Source organism: Tenrec ecaudatus, chromosome 14 (assembly GCF_050624435.1).
Source record: "Tenrec ecaudatus isolate mTenEca1 chromosome 14, mTenEca1.hap1, whole genome shotgun sequence".
In the NCBI taxonomy this organism is placed as follows: Eukaryota; Metazoa; Chordata; class Mammalia; order Afrosoricida; family Tenrecidae; genus Tenrec; species Tenrec ecaudatus.
Genome location: NC_134543.1, coordinates 47,767,556 through 47,785,506, shown reverse-complemented (window position 1 = coordinate 47,785,506; position 17,951 = coordinate 47,767,556). Strand labels below are relative to the sequence as shown.

At 42.0% G+C, this 17,951-nt stretch overlaps 1 protein-coding gene and 1 non-coding gene across 2 annotated transcripts in view; both read right to left on the bottom strand.

Moving 5' to 3' along the window:
- EXOC5 (exocyst complex component 5) overlaps positions 1–17,951 on the bottom strand; it is a 171,062-nt gene that overhangs the window by 109,650 nt on the left and 43,461 nt on the right. The gene's annotated exons all lie outside the window — the stretch shown is intronic.
- LOC142427198 (small nucleolar RNA SNORA47) lies at positions 11,147–11,283 on the bottom strand. Its single transcript, XR_012780009.1, has one exon. It is a non-coding gene; the product is annotated as a small nucleolar RNA SNORA47 (small nucleolar RNA).

Sequence of the window (17,951 nt, the reverse complement as noted above, 5' to 3'; positions counted from 1 at the left end):
CAAATCTTACTTTTACTTCCCAACTAACTGAAAACGAATGGAGTGCATCAGAACCATACCGAATCCCCTAGGAGTCAGCATTGCATCAAGTTTATTCAAATGGAACATTTCCTTTTCTCCCCCTCTTCCTCCCCAAATAAGCATCCGGCAATAAAAGGCAAACTGTCAGGTTGGGATAAAGCAGGCAGTGTTTTTCCTTCATTTGTTCATTTGGAAAAGTCGCTCTGCTAATTGAGAAAAATAACTCATGAATTTTACTTGTATTAAAATAAAGGTGATTGCTTCATGGCAGCCGCGTACTCATTTCAGAAAGCCATTACTTTTATGTATTGTGTTTTCATGTAAATACTTTTGCCAAAATGTATTAGCAAGGAATATAATATTATGGTTCATGGTTCATGTAGTATCTGAAAAGAATAATTGTATAACTAATCAGTGAAAACAAAGTGAATGTTCCTCTCGGGTTTGTATAATGAAAATGGAATTGGAATTATTCAGGCTCAAAAATGCAAATATAACACATCTCTGCCAGGAGAAAAACAACATTTGAAAGGTAAAACTTGTATGTAAGTCCAGTGTTACAGTTTCTCCAAAAGTCCTGGTTTGATTCTAGAGCCTAGCTCATAAAAATTCACTTCATGCATTTGAATGAAGTAATCGGAGATTTCATTGTGTTTGGAACAATAAAATTATCATGCATTTCCCCAAAACAAGCGCACTAATATTCAGAACACATTCTCTGGGAAATTAATGTTAATCAGAACAGTGGCAGCAAACAAAATAGCACTTTAATGTATTAAACAGTAACATAATTTTAAATTTACAGCAAACTCAAGAGCAAATAGCCAATATAAATTTAAGCAGATTAAATTCTGGGAAAGGGCAAAGGTTAGAAATGAGCTGACGTGATAACCAATTCCACTGGGAATATCAGTTGTTGTATTAGACAAGAGCAACCCCTACTGGAAGCTTGAAACTACCTGGACAGACATGCCCAGAGGCTGCCGGAAGGATGGATCCGAGGGGAAGCAAGCCTCTGAGCCTGCTCAGTCTCCAGAAGGCAAGAGTCCCTGCACATCAGTCTCCGCATAGCTTACATTAGAATCAGAAACCTCCAAATTTTGATGACAAGCATAAAGAAGGAAGAATTTGATTCAGAGTAGTAGGATTAGTAAAAATGGAGTGTTCTGCTGTTTAAGAAGTTTCTGTGGCAAATATCTGACATGAAAACAAAATCTCTGGTTATGCTATGAAACGCCTTGGAATTCCCCCCACCATGTTCAAATTTGTTTTTGTGCTTACAAAACTGCATGTGCTTTGAAATGGCACCTCCAGAAACATATATGTTGCCTATACTGATGCTTTCTTGTGCCAAAGGCTCCAGGAATTATTCGCAGAATTCTAAGTGAGATGCTTCAAAACACTAATGGCTGGAAGTGATCCCTCTTCTAGGCCACAAAATTATGAGAGATTTGTTATTTGTGTCAATTTCAAGGAAAAATTATCCAACAGGATGTGGAATTTATTGAACCAGATCATTAATATCACACCCAAGTCAAATTTTGCTGAAGGTAATTCAAAACTGGTTGCCACAGTACATCAACCAGGAGCTTCCAGAAATTGAAGCCAGTGCAGAAGAGGACATGTTGTTGGCAGGTGTCGTCGAGTCCGTTTTAACTCAGAGCTGTCCTACCGAACGAAACACTACCCAGTCCTGCACCAGCTTCACAGCTGCTGCTACGTTTGAGCCCACTGTTGCAGCCACCGTGTCAATCCATCTCCTTGGGAGTCTTCCTTCACTCCTGCTGATCCTCTGCTTTACCAATGATGATGGCCTTTACCACAGACTGCTCTCTCCTGATAACATGCCCAAAATATGTGCCACACAGTCTTCGCGCCTATGAAGCACTCTGGCTGGACTTCCTCCAAGACACATCTGTCTGTTCTTCTGGCTGTCCACTGTACTTTCAATATTATTCTTCACCAACACTCTAATTCAAACATATTGATTCATTGTTTCCAACTTCCTAGACAATTTTTATTACGTGTTTTATTATAGCCTTCTTGTGTGTTTAAGTGGCATTTCATTGTCATTTTGATTTGCATTTGCCAAATGATGAATTCTTTAATATGTTCTCTTCCTGAGCTGCTCAGACAACTCTTATCACAGTCCGTACCTACATCCATTGTCTAAAGTACATCTGTACATACAAACATATTAGTTCTCCGTGGGTCTTCCTTATTCCTATCTAACTTGGCATATAAAGCAATTGTAAATAATATGGTTTGGGTGAGGCACACATTAGTCTTCAAAGGGATATCCTTGTTCTCCAACACTTTAAAGAAGTCTGTAGCAGATTTAGGCAATGCAATGCCTCTTTTGATCTCGTGGCAGCTGGTTCCGTGAGCGTTGACTGTGGATACAAGCAAAATTAAATCCTTAGCAACTTCAATCATTTTTCCACTATCACAATGTTGTCTCTTGGTATAGTTGTGAAGATTTTTGTTTTCTTTACATTGAGTCTTATTCCATAATCAACACTATTGTCTTTTCGCTTCAAGCCCTCTTTGCTTTTGGCATGCAAGGTTGTATCATCTGCATGTTGCTGATTGTTAATAGTGATGTTAATAACATTAATGAATCTTCCTCTATTCCTGATACCATGTTCTTCACATATTACTTACTCCACATACATTTTAAATAAATGTTGAGTGGATACAACCCTGAGGCACACCTTTCCTGATTTTAAACAATGTAGAAGAGGACATGGAAGTAAGGATAGCATTGCTTACATTAGATGAATCTTGGCTGAAATCAGAGAACATCAGAAAGGTGTTCACTTGTGTTGCCCGTGCGAAGCCATTTCACTATATGGGCCATAGAAAATTATGGATAGCATTGTGAAGAAAAGGAATTCTGTAACACTCAATTTTACTCATGCTGCACCTCTAACAGGTAAAGAGGCAGTCATTCAAACAGAGCAAGGGGATGCTTTGTATTTTACAAAGATGCTACTTTGAAAATTAAAATGTACCTGGCCCAAACTATGGTCTTTTCAGTCCCCTCATGTGCATGCGCACTCTGGACAATGAATAAGAAAGACTGAAGAAGAATTGATGCCTTTTACTTTGGGTGTTGTAGAAGACTAATAAATATACCATGGACTGACTACTAAAAGAATGGATGAATCTGATGGCCTGGGCACTCTCACCTCAACCAACTAGCAACGAATACCCAACTCACCAACCAGGGCGATTGCTCTGTGCATCTATTCCTATGTGACCAACCAAACAGGCATACCCTCTCACCAGCATTGACAGCTACACTCAGGCACTGTGCAAGAACAGCCGACAGAGACCCCACTCACACATTGGAGCATTGCCCAAGCCTCCTGGAGACGAGTTGCATGCACACCTGCCTACTCAGACATAACGAAACAAAACAAAACAGAGCTCACGGACAACAGACACAACCAAGAAAACACAGACCAGACCAATAAAACTACAAATAAGGTGCTATGAATTGGCTGTGCCCCTCCAAAAATATGGATCAGCTTGGCTGGGCCATGTTGCAAACAGAAAGGTTTCTCCCCAGGTTGTCATGCTGTTTGCCAGAATTGTGAGTTCAGCTGCTTAGTTTTCTCCCTGAAGGTATCAGCCATACAGAGCAATCAGACTATTGTCTGTTCCACTGTAGGTGGGACTCACACCCCACTGGTAAGGATAGTGATTGTTTCCATGGAGAGCCCAGAGTAAAGGTCAAGCCCAATCAAGGACAACTAAGGCTAAGCTGTCATCTTGAATATAGCATCCACCCACCGTGTCACATGTGTGCCCCTAATCCTCTTTTCATTGCTTGTACACCCCTAGATTGTCCTCCTCCAATTGCTGTATTGCCTATGACACAACCCCTTCCTGTGACGTATGTGGTTACCTATAGTCAGGAAGCCTTGCATGCCTTGGTTAGAAATATATTCTCTCTCTCTCTCCTCCTCTGTCTCCTACTTCCACATGGATCACTGAGTTAGTTTATTGTGCCAACCTGGCCGATAAACACATGTGGAATTAATTGAAGGGGGGAGGGATAAATGGCTCGGTGAGCCTCGCCTTTCTAGTTCTCGGGTCTCTTGCTTTGTGATGGTCGCACCAGGGTGCAGCTGCCTTAGAAGTTCCCTGCTTCAACTTTTAAAGCTGACTTCCTGCAAAACGTCCCCAAGGAGAAGCCAAATAGACCTACCCCTGGGTGCTGGAGCAGCCGTGTGGAGACCCCTGCCAGCACTGAGATGCTTACACATTCACTGACTCGGCTTTCTTCCTGCAGTTGGCATCATTGCGTCTGCTGTGTGAGATGGAGGAGGACTTTGTGGACTGGTGTTGGACATATGGGTTAATATTGGACATATGGGTTAATGTTGGACATATGGGTTAATGTTGGACATATGGGTTAATGTTGGACATATGGGTTAATGTTGGACATATGGGTTAATGTTGGACATATGGGTTAATGTTGGACATATGGGTTAATGTTGGACATATGGGTTAATGTTGGACATATGGGTTAATGTTGGACATATGGGTTAATGTTGGATATATGGGTTAATGTTGGACATATGGGTGAATGTTGGACTTGTGGTTTGGGCAGCACTGGGTTGGGATGTTTTCTTGATGTTCACTTAACCTTTATATCAAACTCTCTCTTACACATGAGTCGCTGTGGATTTGTTTCTCCAAAGTACCCTGACTAACACAATCGCCAAGAGGAGCTGAGGTGAGCATGCTTCCATGAAATGTGTCTGGCTTCTTTATTATACTCTCTCCTACCTCTCTTATCTTCAATGACTTTACTATGGTCTTTATATATTGTAGCCATACAATTGAGCCTACAAGCCCCATGCTTGTCAGAGGCTGGTTACTCTGACAGAGCCATGATTCTCATTGGTCTAGGCGTTACAAAATTATGTAATCTAGCAGTTATGTAATCATTCCATTCCTATTATCTAATGTAATCAGTCAATTAATTGTAAGGAATTAAGGTGGGGATGAACACCCTTATTCAGGTCTCGCCCCTAATCAAATGGAAGGGGAGTTTACCTGTGGTTTCTCTTTTATTTTATAAGAGATAAAAGGAGAAAAAACTGAGCAGAAATCAGGGCCAGGGACCCGACATGGTGAGTCTTGTAGACGAAGGGGAAAGTTGAGGAGGAGACACGTGGAAATCTCCAAGGGATATCAAGCCCACAGATGTGGAAAGGATACAAAAGCATGTACACATCACTCGACCCAACATCAGCAAAGAACATGAGGGGGAGTTAGTACGTTTGTGGGGAAATTCTACTATCTTTTAAATCTATTTTTCATAAACTTTTTGAAGCTCCCTAGTGTATTATTTTCTAGTGCACAAGGGTCATTCTTTAGAATAGACTACATTTTAGGCCACAAAGTAAACCTCAACAAAACCCAAAACACTGAAATAACCAAAGCAGTTTTATACAGTGGTATAAAGTAGAAATTCATAACCGGGAAAAAATCTAATACATGGAAATGGAAGTAACAATTTGCATAAAAACACAAGGCAATAAATAAAATCAAAGGTAAAACATTAAAAAAATTATATAACCAAATGAAAATAAAACATAAAAGACTAAAACCTTTGGGGCACAGCAAACACAGTGTTCAAGGATCACTTATAGCAATAAACATGAAATATGAAAGAGCAAAATCAAATCATGAACTCGCCTAATCGAACAAAAAGACAACAGCAAAAGAAGGGTACAGACACAAGAAGAAAGGGAATACCCCAGATCCTGGATGCTTCCTCCCCCCAACTACCATGATCCGAATTCTACCTTGCAGGGCTGGATAGGACAGAGGCTGTACACTGGTGCATATGAGGGTTGGAGGTACAGGCAATCCAGGGTGGATGATACCTTCAGGACCAAGGGTGTGAGGGACGATGCTGGGAGAGTGGAGGGTGAGTGGGTTGGAAAGGGGGAACTGATTACAAGGATCCACATGTGATCTCTTCCCTGGGAGAGGGACAGCAGAGAAGGGGGGAAGGGAGACTCCGGATAGGGCAAGATATGACAAAATAACGATGTATAAATTACCAAGGGTATATGAGGGAGGGGAGAATGGGGAGGGAGGGGGGAAAAAAAGAGGACCGGATGCAAGGGGCTTAAGTGGAGAGCAAATGCCTTGAGAATGATTGGGGCAGGGAATGTATGGATGTGCTTTATACAATTGATGTATGTATATGTATGGATTGTGGTAAGAGTTGTATGAGTCCCTAATAAAATGTAAAAGAAGAAAAGAGAAAAAAATGATTAGGGCAAAGACTGTACAGATGTGCTTTATACAATTGATGTGTGTATATGTATGAACTGTGAAAAGAATTGTATGAGCCCCAATAAATTGTTAAAATAAAAAAAACACAAAAAATAAGAAGAAAGGGAATAATAAATATTATTATTTATAATTTGCAGAAACTAAACAGAGAAGAGAAAAAAATAATCAATAAGACCAGAAGTGGGTTCTTTAGAAGGAACAATAAAATTGACAACCTACTGGCCAAGTTGACAACAGAAAAGTAGGAGAAGCCATAGTCCAAATAACAGATAAAATTTCCACAGAACAGACCTAATAAAACATTTGGACATTTGAATCTGGTTTGGGACCTGCATTTAGCTCACCTCTGCTTGATCTTAGGTTTGGGAACTAAATGACATCCAGCATCTAGCATCATGTGAGGCATTTCCTTAAAATTTTGTGAGTTTCTGTGGGGCAGTCACAGAACCCAGGGACATGAAGAAATATACTCAAGGGAGGCGTGGGGGACAAATGGAGCAGAAAAGTATTTTGCTAGAATTGGATATTTGGGACATCTTTAATTTCCAACTCCTTGAGACTAATCTGGTATTTATTCTTTTTTTTAAAAGTCTTGCCTTATTACTGAAAACCTCACTAGAGCAATATCTAATAAAGGAAATAAAGGGTATTTAAATCGGTAAGGAAGAAGCAAAACTATTCTTGTTCTCAAATGATATGATTCCATACATAGAACCTCCCATCAATTCAACAAGAGAGCTACTGGGACTAATAGAATGATTCAGCAACGTAGCAGGATACAAGATCAACATACAAAAATCAGTCAGAGCCTTCTATACCAGCAAAGTAACGTTGGAAATAAGTAGTGGTGGCTATTGTCTGTCAATTTGTTATTCTTTGGTGGCTTTTATGTTTCTGTGCTGCTGGGAGCTATGTCCCTGGTATTTTCAAACACCAGCAGGTTCACCCCAAAGTAGACAAGTTTCAGAACTTCCAGACTAAGAACAAACCGTGAAGAAGGAACAGGCCGTCCACTTCAGAGGAATTAACCACTGAAACCCACTGAAACCTTATCAGTGACAGCAAAACACTGTCGGAAAAAAAAAAACAAAAAAAAACACTGTCGGATACTGAAAACTTCATACATGGCAGCAGAACATTCTCAGAACCAGAACCAGAAGACGAGCCCCTGAGGTGGAAGGCACTGAAAACACATCCAAGGAGCAGTTGCCTTCGCACAGTACATCACCTACAGTCCTGTGGGAGGAGCGAAGCCTGCAGGGCCTTCTTCTTCTCTCTCTCTTTTTTTTTTTAACATTTATTTATTTTTAAAACATTTAAAATTGTAAATTAGGGAGTTTACATTTCAGACCATCAATTTTGCGTTCAGTAATCCACACCATTGGTTACACCCTCCAGGAGCCCACCCCTCACCTGGCTCCCCCCCCCCACCTTTTTTTTAAAACATTTTATTAGGGGCGCACACAACTCATCACAATCCATACATATACATACATCAATTATATAAAGCACATCTGTACATTCTTTGCCCCAATCATCTTCAAAGCACTTGTTCTCCACTTAGGCCCTTTGCATCAGGTCCTCTTTTTTTCCCCCTACCTGCCCACTCCCTCCTCCCTCATGAGCCCTTGATAATTTATAGATTATTATTTTGTCATATCTTGCCCTATCCGGCGTCTTCCTTCACCCCCTTCTCTGTTGTCCGTCCCCCAGGGAGGAGGTCACATGTAGATCCTTGTAATCGGTTCCCCCCTTCCAACCCACTCACCCTCTACTCTCCCAGTATCACCCCTCACACCCCTAGTCCTGAAGGTATCATCCAACTGGATTCTCTGTGCCTCCAGCTCCTATATGCACCAGTGTACAACCTCTGCTCTATCCAGACTTGCAAGGTAGAATTCATGGTAGTTGGTGGGGGAGAGGGGGGCGGGACGAAGCATCCAGTATCTGGGGGAAAGCTGTATTCTTCATCAGTGCTACATTGCACCGCACCCTGACTGACTCATCTCCTCCCCCAGACCCCTCTGCGAGGGGATCTCCAGTGGCCGACAAATGGGCTTTGGGTCTCCACTGTGCACTTACCCCTTCATTCACTATGGTAAAAAGTTTTTTTGCATGATGCCTTATACCTGATCCCTTTGGCACCTCGTGATCGCACTGGCCAGTGTGCTTCTTCCATGTGGGCTTTGTTGCTTCTGAGCTAGATGGCCGCTTGTTCACCTTCAAGCCTTTAAGACCCCAGACACTATCTCTTTTGATAGCCGGGCACCATCTGCTTTCTTTGCCACATTTGCTTATGCACCCATTTGTCCTCGGCGATCATATCATGGAGGTGTGCACCCAATGATAGGATTTTTTTGTTCTTTGATGCCTAATAACTGATCCCTTCAGGATCACGTGATCACACAGGCTGGTGTGTTCTTCCATGTGGGCTTTGCTGCTTCTGAGCTAGATGGCCGCTTGTTTATCTTCAAGCCTTTATGACCCCAGACACTATCTCTTTTGATAGCCGGGCACCATCCGTTTTCTTCACCACATTTACTTGTTCACCCGCTTTGGCTTCAGCAGTTGTGTCGGGAGGGTGAGCATCATTGAATGACAATTTAATAAAAGAAAGTATTCATGCATTGAGGGAGTGCTTGAGTAGAGACCCAAGGTCCTTCCACCACCTTAATACTAAATCTATAAATATGGACACATAGATCTACTTCCCCATCCATATATATATATTTGCATGTACATGTCTTTGTCTAGACCTCCATAAATGCCCTTTGCCTCCTAGCTCTTTCCTCTATTTCCCTTGACTTTCCTCCTGCCCCACTACCATGCTCCGTCCCCACCTGAGCTACAGCTATACCTCTTCTTTATATAACCTTACCCTTGATCATTCCCTACCAGGCCTGCCACTCCCCACTCACCACCAATTTGGATCCCATGTTGTTCCCTTTTCCCTGGGTTTGTTAACACCACTTCCTTACCACCACCCCCACCTCCCCCTATCCCAAGTCCCCCCGGAACTGTCGGTCCTGTTGTTTTTCCTCCAGATAGTTCATCCAGCCTGTCCTATTCAGACAGACCCTGCAGGGCCTTCTTTTGCCGATCATTTGCTGACTGAAAATGAGAAGAAGCAGCTGAACATATTTAACAATAACTGGAATATTTATCAATAACTTGAAATGTACAAAATATGATTCTAGGAAAATTGGAACTCATCAAAAAGTAAATGTAATGTAAAAATATCCATATCCTAAGCCTTTGTGAGCTGAAATGGGCTGGTCCAGGCGATTCTGAATCCGACAATCCTGTGGATGACGATGCCAGGAATGACAACTTCAAAAAGAATGGCAATGCATTCAGCATAGAAAAGGACGTTTCATAATCTGCCCTGGCGCTCAAGGCTGTCTGTGATACCATATCTACCCCATACAAGGAAATCCAATCAGTTCCACTATCACTCAAATGAACGTACTAGCTACAAAGCAAGTGATGCCACAGTTAAAGAATTGTATCAACATCTTCAGTCTGAAATGGATCAAACACACCATTAAGATGCATTGATGGGGGAGCAGGGAGGGAGGGGAAAAAAAGAGGACCTGATGCAAGGGGCTTAAGTGGAGAGCAAATGCTTTGAGAATGATTGGGGCGGGGAATGTATGGATGTGCTTTATACAATTGATGTATATATATGTATGGATTGTGATGAGAGTTGTATGAGCTCCTAATAAAATGTTTAAAAAATAAAAGAGATAAACTAAAAAAAGATGCATGGATAATTATTGTTGCTTGGAATGCAAGAGTTAGAAACAAAGAGGAAGGAACAGTAGCTGGGAAGTATGGTCTTGGTGACAGAAACAAAGCTAGAGATCATATGATAGAATTTTACAAGACCAATGACTTGTTCATAGAAATATCTTTTTCAACAACACAAACTTGTGATTATACACGTGGACTTCTCTGAATGGAATACACAGAAACCAAATTGACTGCATCTGTGGGGAGAGGCCTTGGAGAATCTCAAGATCACTGTCAGCGACTGACTGTGGGACAGGCCATCAATTGCCCAAATGTAAGCTCAGCTAAACAAAATCAAAATTAGCCAATGAAAGCCAAAATACAACCCTGGGTCTATCCTACTTGAATTTTGCGAACATCTCAAGAACAGATTTGATGCATTGAACACAAATGACAGAAAACCTGAGGGACTGTAGGATGGCGAGTTGCTTGAATACGGTGTGTCTGACCCAAGGCAGGCTATTTTCAATCACTCCATATGCATTTGAACATTGGACATTGAATAAGGAAGACCAAAGAAGACTTGAAGCATTTGTGTTATGGTGCTGGTGAAGAATATTGAAAGTATCATGGACTGCCAAAGGAACAAACACATCATCTTGGAAGGAGTAGAGCCAGCATGTTCCTTGGAGGCAAGGAATATGTTACCAGGAGAGCCCAGTCCCTGGAAAAGGACACCATGCTTGATATAAAGTCTGGGGGCAGAGAAAGAGAGCAACATCCTCAACAAGAAGTACTGACACCTGGCTGCAATGATGGGCTCAAAGAGACAAGCACTACTGTGGGGTCGTGCAAGACCGGGCCGTGTTTCCTTGAGTCGGACATAGGGTGGTGGCTGTTATCCAGAACTGACTAGAAGGCACCTAACAAACCAACATTGCACAATATTACTAATATAATTAATACTACCGAATTGTACATGTAAGAAATCTTAGAAAGTTAATTATTTTCCTACATACCTTTTAACGACAATTTAAAAATAATATGATGCTTTTGGGGTTTTTTTTTTTCAATGTCTCCAGCATGGCACTGCCCCTCTGAAGGTGGCAGAGGGGCATCCTCTGCCCTGGTGACCCTTCACTTTCAGAGGCCTTCACCAGTGAATGGCAGCATGGTACAGAGCCGCCTCACCTTCTCAGTCCTCCACCCAATCCAATCTTTTGATCTTTTTTATTAATCATTTTTGGGAACTCTTACAGATATTATAAAAATCCATAATTCAATTATATCAAGAATAATTGTACAATTGGTACCACCATCAGTTTAAAAATATTTCTTTCTTTCTTGAACTCTTTATTCTTTTCTTGTCTTTGCCTTAGGTTAATTTGCTCTTCTTTATCCAGTGTCTTAAAGTAGAAGCTTAGATCATTGATCTGGAGACATTTCTTCTTTTCTTTTAAAACAAAATCATTTTATTGGGGCCTCATACAATTCTTATCACAATCTATCCACACATCCATTGTGTCATTGTACATTTGTTGCCATCATCATTCTCAAAACATTTGCTTTCTACTTGAGCCCTCATTTTTCCCCTCCCTCCCTCCTCACACTCCCTCATGAATCCTTATTATTTATAACTTATTATTATGTCATGTCTTACACTGTCTGACGAATCCCTTCACCCACTTTTGTTTTGTCCGTCTCCCAGGACTTTTTAAAAATACAGCAGTTCAAGTAAATCAAATGTCTATGTGGGTTATGTCCTATAACTAAAGGAAACTTCAGTCAAGTTGACTTGCTACATGTGATCAGGGAAAGACACTGAAGACAAGTTACAGAAGATCATTTTAACACATGGAGGTAGGTGCATAAAAAGAACTGGATAAGGATGGAAAGAGAAGCATACACAAACCAGGCTTGGTTTTAAAAGAAGTCTAGGTAATAGGAAAAGCAGATCATGGAAATACCTCACAGCTTTTGAGTTTGCTTTCTAAACACCCCCCTTACCCCCACCAGCAAATGCCTTAATTTTGTGAATTACATGTGAAACATATTTCATAGAACCCCACCAGGAGGTGCATTACTTAGTCAAGCAGATCTAGTGTTGGAGGCCAGGTTCACTCTCTCAGTGGGAGTCACAAAAGAAGATGAATTTCTCTTTCCATCTAAAATTGTCTGCGCCTACATGCAGCAAGCCAGATGCATCCAACATGCAAGGCACTCTGTTTACCCTTCTTTGTGAAAGAGCAGAGAAAAATCATTTCAAAAAGGAGTTAAGCTTCTACTGGAAGTTATCAGCAGGTAGAACTGTTTATTTCTTCATGCTAGAAGCAAGGGCTGCATTCCTCAAAGAAACAAGATCAAAAGTGCAGGCCCTCCCAAATCTGAACATCTAACTGAAGCACCACTTGTACTTGCCCTTTGATGCTATGTTATGCAAATCTGTCCTCACTTTGAAAAGACTGAACCGACCAACAACAAAGTCTTCCTCACACTCACTTTCCCTTGTTGCACTTGCAGCTTTTAAATCATTAAACGGGCTTCAAGTTTGCTCTTGCACTAAAAAAAAATACACTCCCTATGAACAAGTCAAAGCCTACTCACTGCAACCCTAGAGGACAGAGTAAACCTGTCCCTGTGGGTTTCTGAGGCTGTACATCTTTATGGGAGCAGACATCCTCCCAATGCATAACCCACTGACACCTTGCCTGATTTACACACAGCTTCTTAATGACACAGTTAGGAACTTATCTCTTTCACACCCTGGGAACTGCTGTTATTTGAACACACAAGCACTTGAAGTGGGCAGTGAAGTAAGAGAGGAAACGAATCAAGTCACAGGAGTCTAGGATCTTCTCTTGGCCCAACTAGACACTCTTGAGGGCTGTTTGACCTCTGTGTGCCTTAGTTTCCTCAACTGTAAAACTGAAGACACTGTACAATTTTTTTTCTAGCTGAATCTTGGATGGTAAAAGAAATGTTAATGCAAATTTACTAGTCAGTCAGGCACGATCTAAGGGTGTTAAGTAGAATCATCATTCACAAAGAGTTCATAGAAAGGAAAAACTGTCATTGGTTATATATCTTTCCTGGATTCATCCATGTCTTCATGTTCTTTAGTGGAACCCTGGTCATGTAGGGTTATTCCTTGGACTACTAACCATAAGCTCAGTAGTTCAAACCACCAGCTGCCCACGGGGAGAAAAATGGGGCTTTCTGCTCCATAAATAATGACAGTCTCAGAAACCCAAAGAGGCAGTTTCTACTTTGCCTTATGGGGTTGCTATGAGTCAGAATTGACTTGATGGCATTGAATTTCGAGGTTGTTTTATGGTTTGGTTTTTGACAGGCCACTCTGTGCTAGACTCCAGACTTTGAAATAAAAATCTGAAGAAGATTCCGTCTCTTCCATTATAGAATTTGTAGTTTAGTGGGGGAATAAATATAAATCTGTGTTCACAACTCCGGACCACAAACCCTCTGTTGGCTTATGTCACCATGCTGGTGGAGTATGTCTGAGGAATTCCTACCAGGTAGGCAAAGGTGAAAGCTGCCATCTACAGAGGCAACACTCCTGGTTAAATGCAAAGCATGAACAGGGATTCATCTGTTGTCATCCAGACTAGGACTCTGACTCATCTCTGATTCATGCTACAGATCATAATACAACTCCCACACAGGGTTTCATAGGTTGTAATTTTTATGGGAATAGATTACTAGGTCTTTTCTCCTGTGGAGTAGCTGGTGGGTTTGAGCAATTGACCTTATGGTTAGCAGCCAACATTAAAAACAAAAACAAAAAAAAAAACCTCCCAACTATACCAATAAGTAAGCAATATCATGATGTATGGAGGAAATATTGAAGTTATCAAAAATTCCATTTTTCTTATATCAACAATCAATGCGTTGGAAACAACAGGCAGGAAATCAAGTGACATATTGCACTGGGCAAATCTGCTGCAAGAGACTTCTTTAAAGTGTTGAAAAGGAAAGATTTCACCTTGGAGACTAAGGTTTGCCTGATTCAAGCATGGGATTTTTTCTTCTTTTTTAAATCGTTTTATTAGGGGCTTATACAACTCTTATCACAATCCATACATACATCAATTGTGTAAATCACACTTATACATTTATTGCCCTCATCATTCTCAAAATGCGCTTTCTGCTTGGGTTCCTGGAATCAGCTCCTCGTTTTCCGTTTTCCCCTTCCCCTCCCTCCCTGCTCCCTTCTCCCTCATGAATCCTTAATAATTTATAAATTTATTATTTTATCTTATCTTACACTGTCCAGCGTCTCCCTTCACCCACTTTTCTGTTGCCCATCCCCCCAGGGAGGAGGTTATAGGTAGATCCTTGTGATTGGATGACCCTTTCTACCCCCCCTTACCTCCTGGTATCGCCACTCTCACCGCTGGTCCTGAGGGGTTCATCTGTCCTGGGTTCCCTGTGTTTCCTTCTTTAATGTTTGAACAGCAACGCAAAATGAAAAACCAAAAAGTAATACTTGACCATGCTATACTTATGTGTGGTTGTTAGAGATAATGCTAGTTTCCATTTGTTGGATGGTAACTTGTGAAGAGTCGCTTTAAGAACTTTGTGGAGGAAAATGCTTTGAAAATGATGATGGCGGCACGCATGCAAATGTGCTTGACACACTGGAGGAATGTATGGCTTGTGATAAGAGATGTAAGAGCCGCCAATAAAAACATTTAAATAAATAAATAAAAGAACGTTGTGGAGGTGTACAAAAATGCACATTTGCCCTCAAAACAGTACTTATTGCAACAGTGAGGAAGTGGCATCAACTTGAATGCCCAGCGTGCAACATGAGCGTGTCCTCCCAGCTGGCAGGTATGTTTATAATCAACGACAAGGAGGCTGGTACGTTTCTGAGTGCCTGTCCCTCTTTGCTTGTTCTTTGCTTCACACACTGAAAGAATTCATGCAGAAACACGTTTTGTAATCCAAGTGCGTTTTTATGAAGAAACAGAAAAGTTTTAGGTTTTACAGTCTCAAAAGGGGACACACTGTTTCTGGGAAGTGTGCCAAGCTGTGCAGAAGCCCCGCTGGGGTTCACAACAAGACACGAAAACCACGTTGAAAAGAACACCCACACAAGTAGAACTGGGGAATCCCCTGGAGTAGAGGCCAAGTGCATGTGGGCCCCAAGCAGGCCCAGGGCTGGAGGCGCTCCTTCCATCACATCCCGGAGCAATGACAAAGCAAAAAGAGACTGTGACAGGCCAAGAGGGGGTGCAAGAGAGTGTGCTGGGCTGCGCTTCCTGCCTTTGTTCTATCCTGCCCCGTGGCTGGGGAAGTGTGCTTGCAGGTATAGATTGACCTCATCAGCTGAGTTAGGCCCACCTGTGATATGCCTAAGGTGGGTATGTCCAAGGTATAGGTTTTATGTGGGCCTATTGGAGGGGGGTGGTGTCTATGCATGTATGCATGCTCAATTTGGCTCTTCCCCTATAGGTGTGTAATAGGGTGCCTGATGTCCCTCCACCCTTTTCTAGGCATGGGAGGGACAACAACACCACCCCACCCCACCCATCACCACCACCCCTAAGCTAGCTACTTGACAAAGCTTCACCTCAAAATGTTAACAATTGGGATCAGGTGTCTTTTTTTTCTTTTAATCACCTTCTTTGTCCTTTTATAGATTTAATTTTTTCTACAGTCAAGTTGTATTTCGTAATTGAGAAGTTTTCATTCACTGTTAATTCACAAAAAGAAACTTTAAAAGTATTGTGCAAGTTTTCAGAATCATCTTTAAACCTTATTATTGCAATGGAACATTGGCATTCTTATGAAAATTATATTGAATTTTCAGATGAAATACAGTTATACTGTCTCTTTGGTTTAACCAAAGACGTAATTTCTCATCTTGCTTGCATGCATTGGGTCCCTCATTCAAAATAAAGCTCACAGAGCAGCATCAGCGCAAGTTTGCTATTACCATAGCAACACAACAGGGACCAAAGCACACAGCCTACCACCCCCTCTCACATGCATGCCCTGCTACTGCTTCTCTTCCATTTGCTTTCCATTAATGCCATTTCCTTCCATCCATTTTTTAATCCTTTTGGAACATGCTGGACTCCTCTCCCCACCTCCTCCCAAATGGATGTATAGTAAGCAAAGAGTGTACGTGTCTAGTCCAAACAGTCTACATTCTAAGTGTCCGATTGTTCTGTTTTATTCTGTTCAGGGGTCCTCATGATTAGCCAGCAATAAGGAAGCTTAACTAATCAATTCTGGTGCGTACAAATAATTTCTGCATTTAGAACGTCTTTCAAATGTGCTCGTAGGGACAAGACGCATAGGATGCATATGAAGAAATAACTAGCAGTAACTGGATCTCTGTGTTGTTATTTTTCACTCCTCTCCCATTCCCTCCTCATCTACACAAGTGCACAATAAACTCACAATTGTTTTTGGCAGTTGTGGAGAAATTGGACTGTAACAAGCGCTCTCATAGATAAGTATCTCGGCAGGTGCAGTTCATGAATGCAGGGCCGGACACTGTGGTTTATAGTGAGAGGGACAGCTAGCACTGCGTGCCTATCAAATACAATGTGAGCCAACCTTTTCTTACCCACCTTCCTCATTCCTAGCGATTCTGACTTGATTCAGGTTTTTTGCCTTCCTCCTGGAAGCCATATCCTTCCTAAAAGACTAGCCCAGGCCCCAAGCCCAGATAGTAAATCTTTATGGATGTCAGCTAATGATGATAGTGCCATTCCTTTGGCAGGATCGGCCTAAGCATGGACATGCAATGCTCCTCTTGTCAATAAAACATAAGAAGGTTAATGCTGCCTTTTAGGCAAGGTTTCCTTGCTCTCAATGAGAGGTTCGGGACATGGTAGTAACTCACCAATATGCATGCTCAACTCATTCCACACTAGTAGAAAATTTAGCTTGACACATGGTTATCCATCATAAGGAACACGTTTATTTCCCACACTCCTTTACCGCCCAGCATGGCCTGTGAGATGAAAGTAGGGTCTGCTCTGGCTGCTTTGGAGAACCTTCCTTACTAGTCAGCTGAGCACGTCCTTTGTCTAGTCTTCTCACTTGCCTTCACTCTGCTAGGTGAACTGCAGAGGTAATAGCTGGAAGCAGGGCAACCATCTTGGACCACAGGCCACCTTATGCATTGCAAAGTGATTACCTCCACCACTACCCCAGCAAGCCCAGGAGGGGCAAGGTCGCTTAGGAGCTTCCCTGGGTGTGTCCTTGGAGATAAGACGCTAGACCAGTGGTTCTCAGCCCTTGGTTGAGCCTTTCGTTCCACCCTTTCATAGGGGTCACCTAAGACCATGGGGGGGGGGGGACATATTTCTGATGGTCTTAGGAACCCAAACAACTTCTCGATCTGTCTCCAGGTGGATCCGCTCACATGTAGATATGCCCACTCCGAGTACCCGGGGTGAAGACTGTTACCCATGCTACACTGTTAGGTAGCTTAGCATAGGGACTGGGGTGTCCATTACACATGCTCAGAGGTTTGAGCTTCTGGCCAGGAAGGGGTGGTACACCTAGGTGGGCATTGCACCTGATTGGCCCATGAGGGCGAGGTAACTTTTCTCTAGCAGCTTCTAGGCAGGCTGCGTGGGGGTGAGGGGCCTCAGGGTGCCTGTGTAAACCTGAAACTTCTTCTAACTTGCATAAAGCTCACTTGGATCACAACCCAGGCTTCGGAGTGAATTCTTTCTCACGTGAAGCCAAGGACAGCTGTATATCTCTCCCACAAGAGATCGAACAACACCATGCTTCAAGACAAACTTTCATTTATTTGTAATTAGAAATAAATATTTCACAATATAGAATTACATACTGTCTTTGTGATTAATCACTATGCTTTCATTATG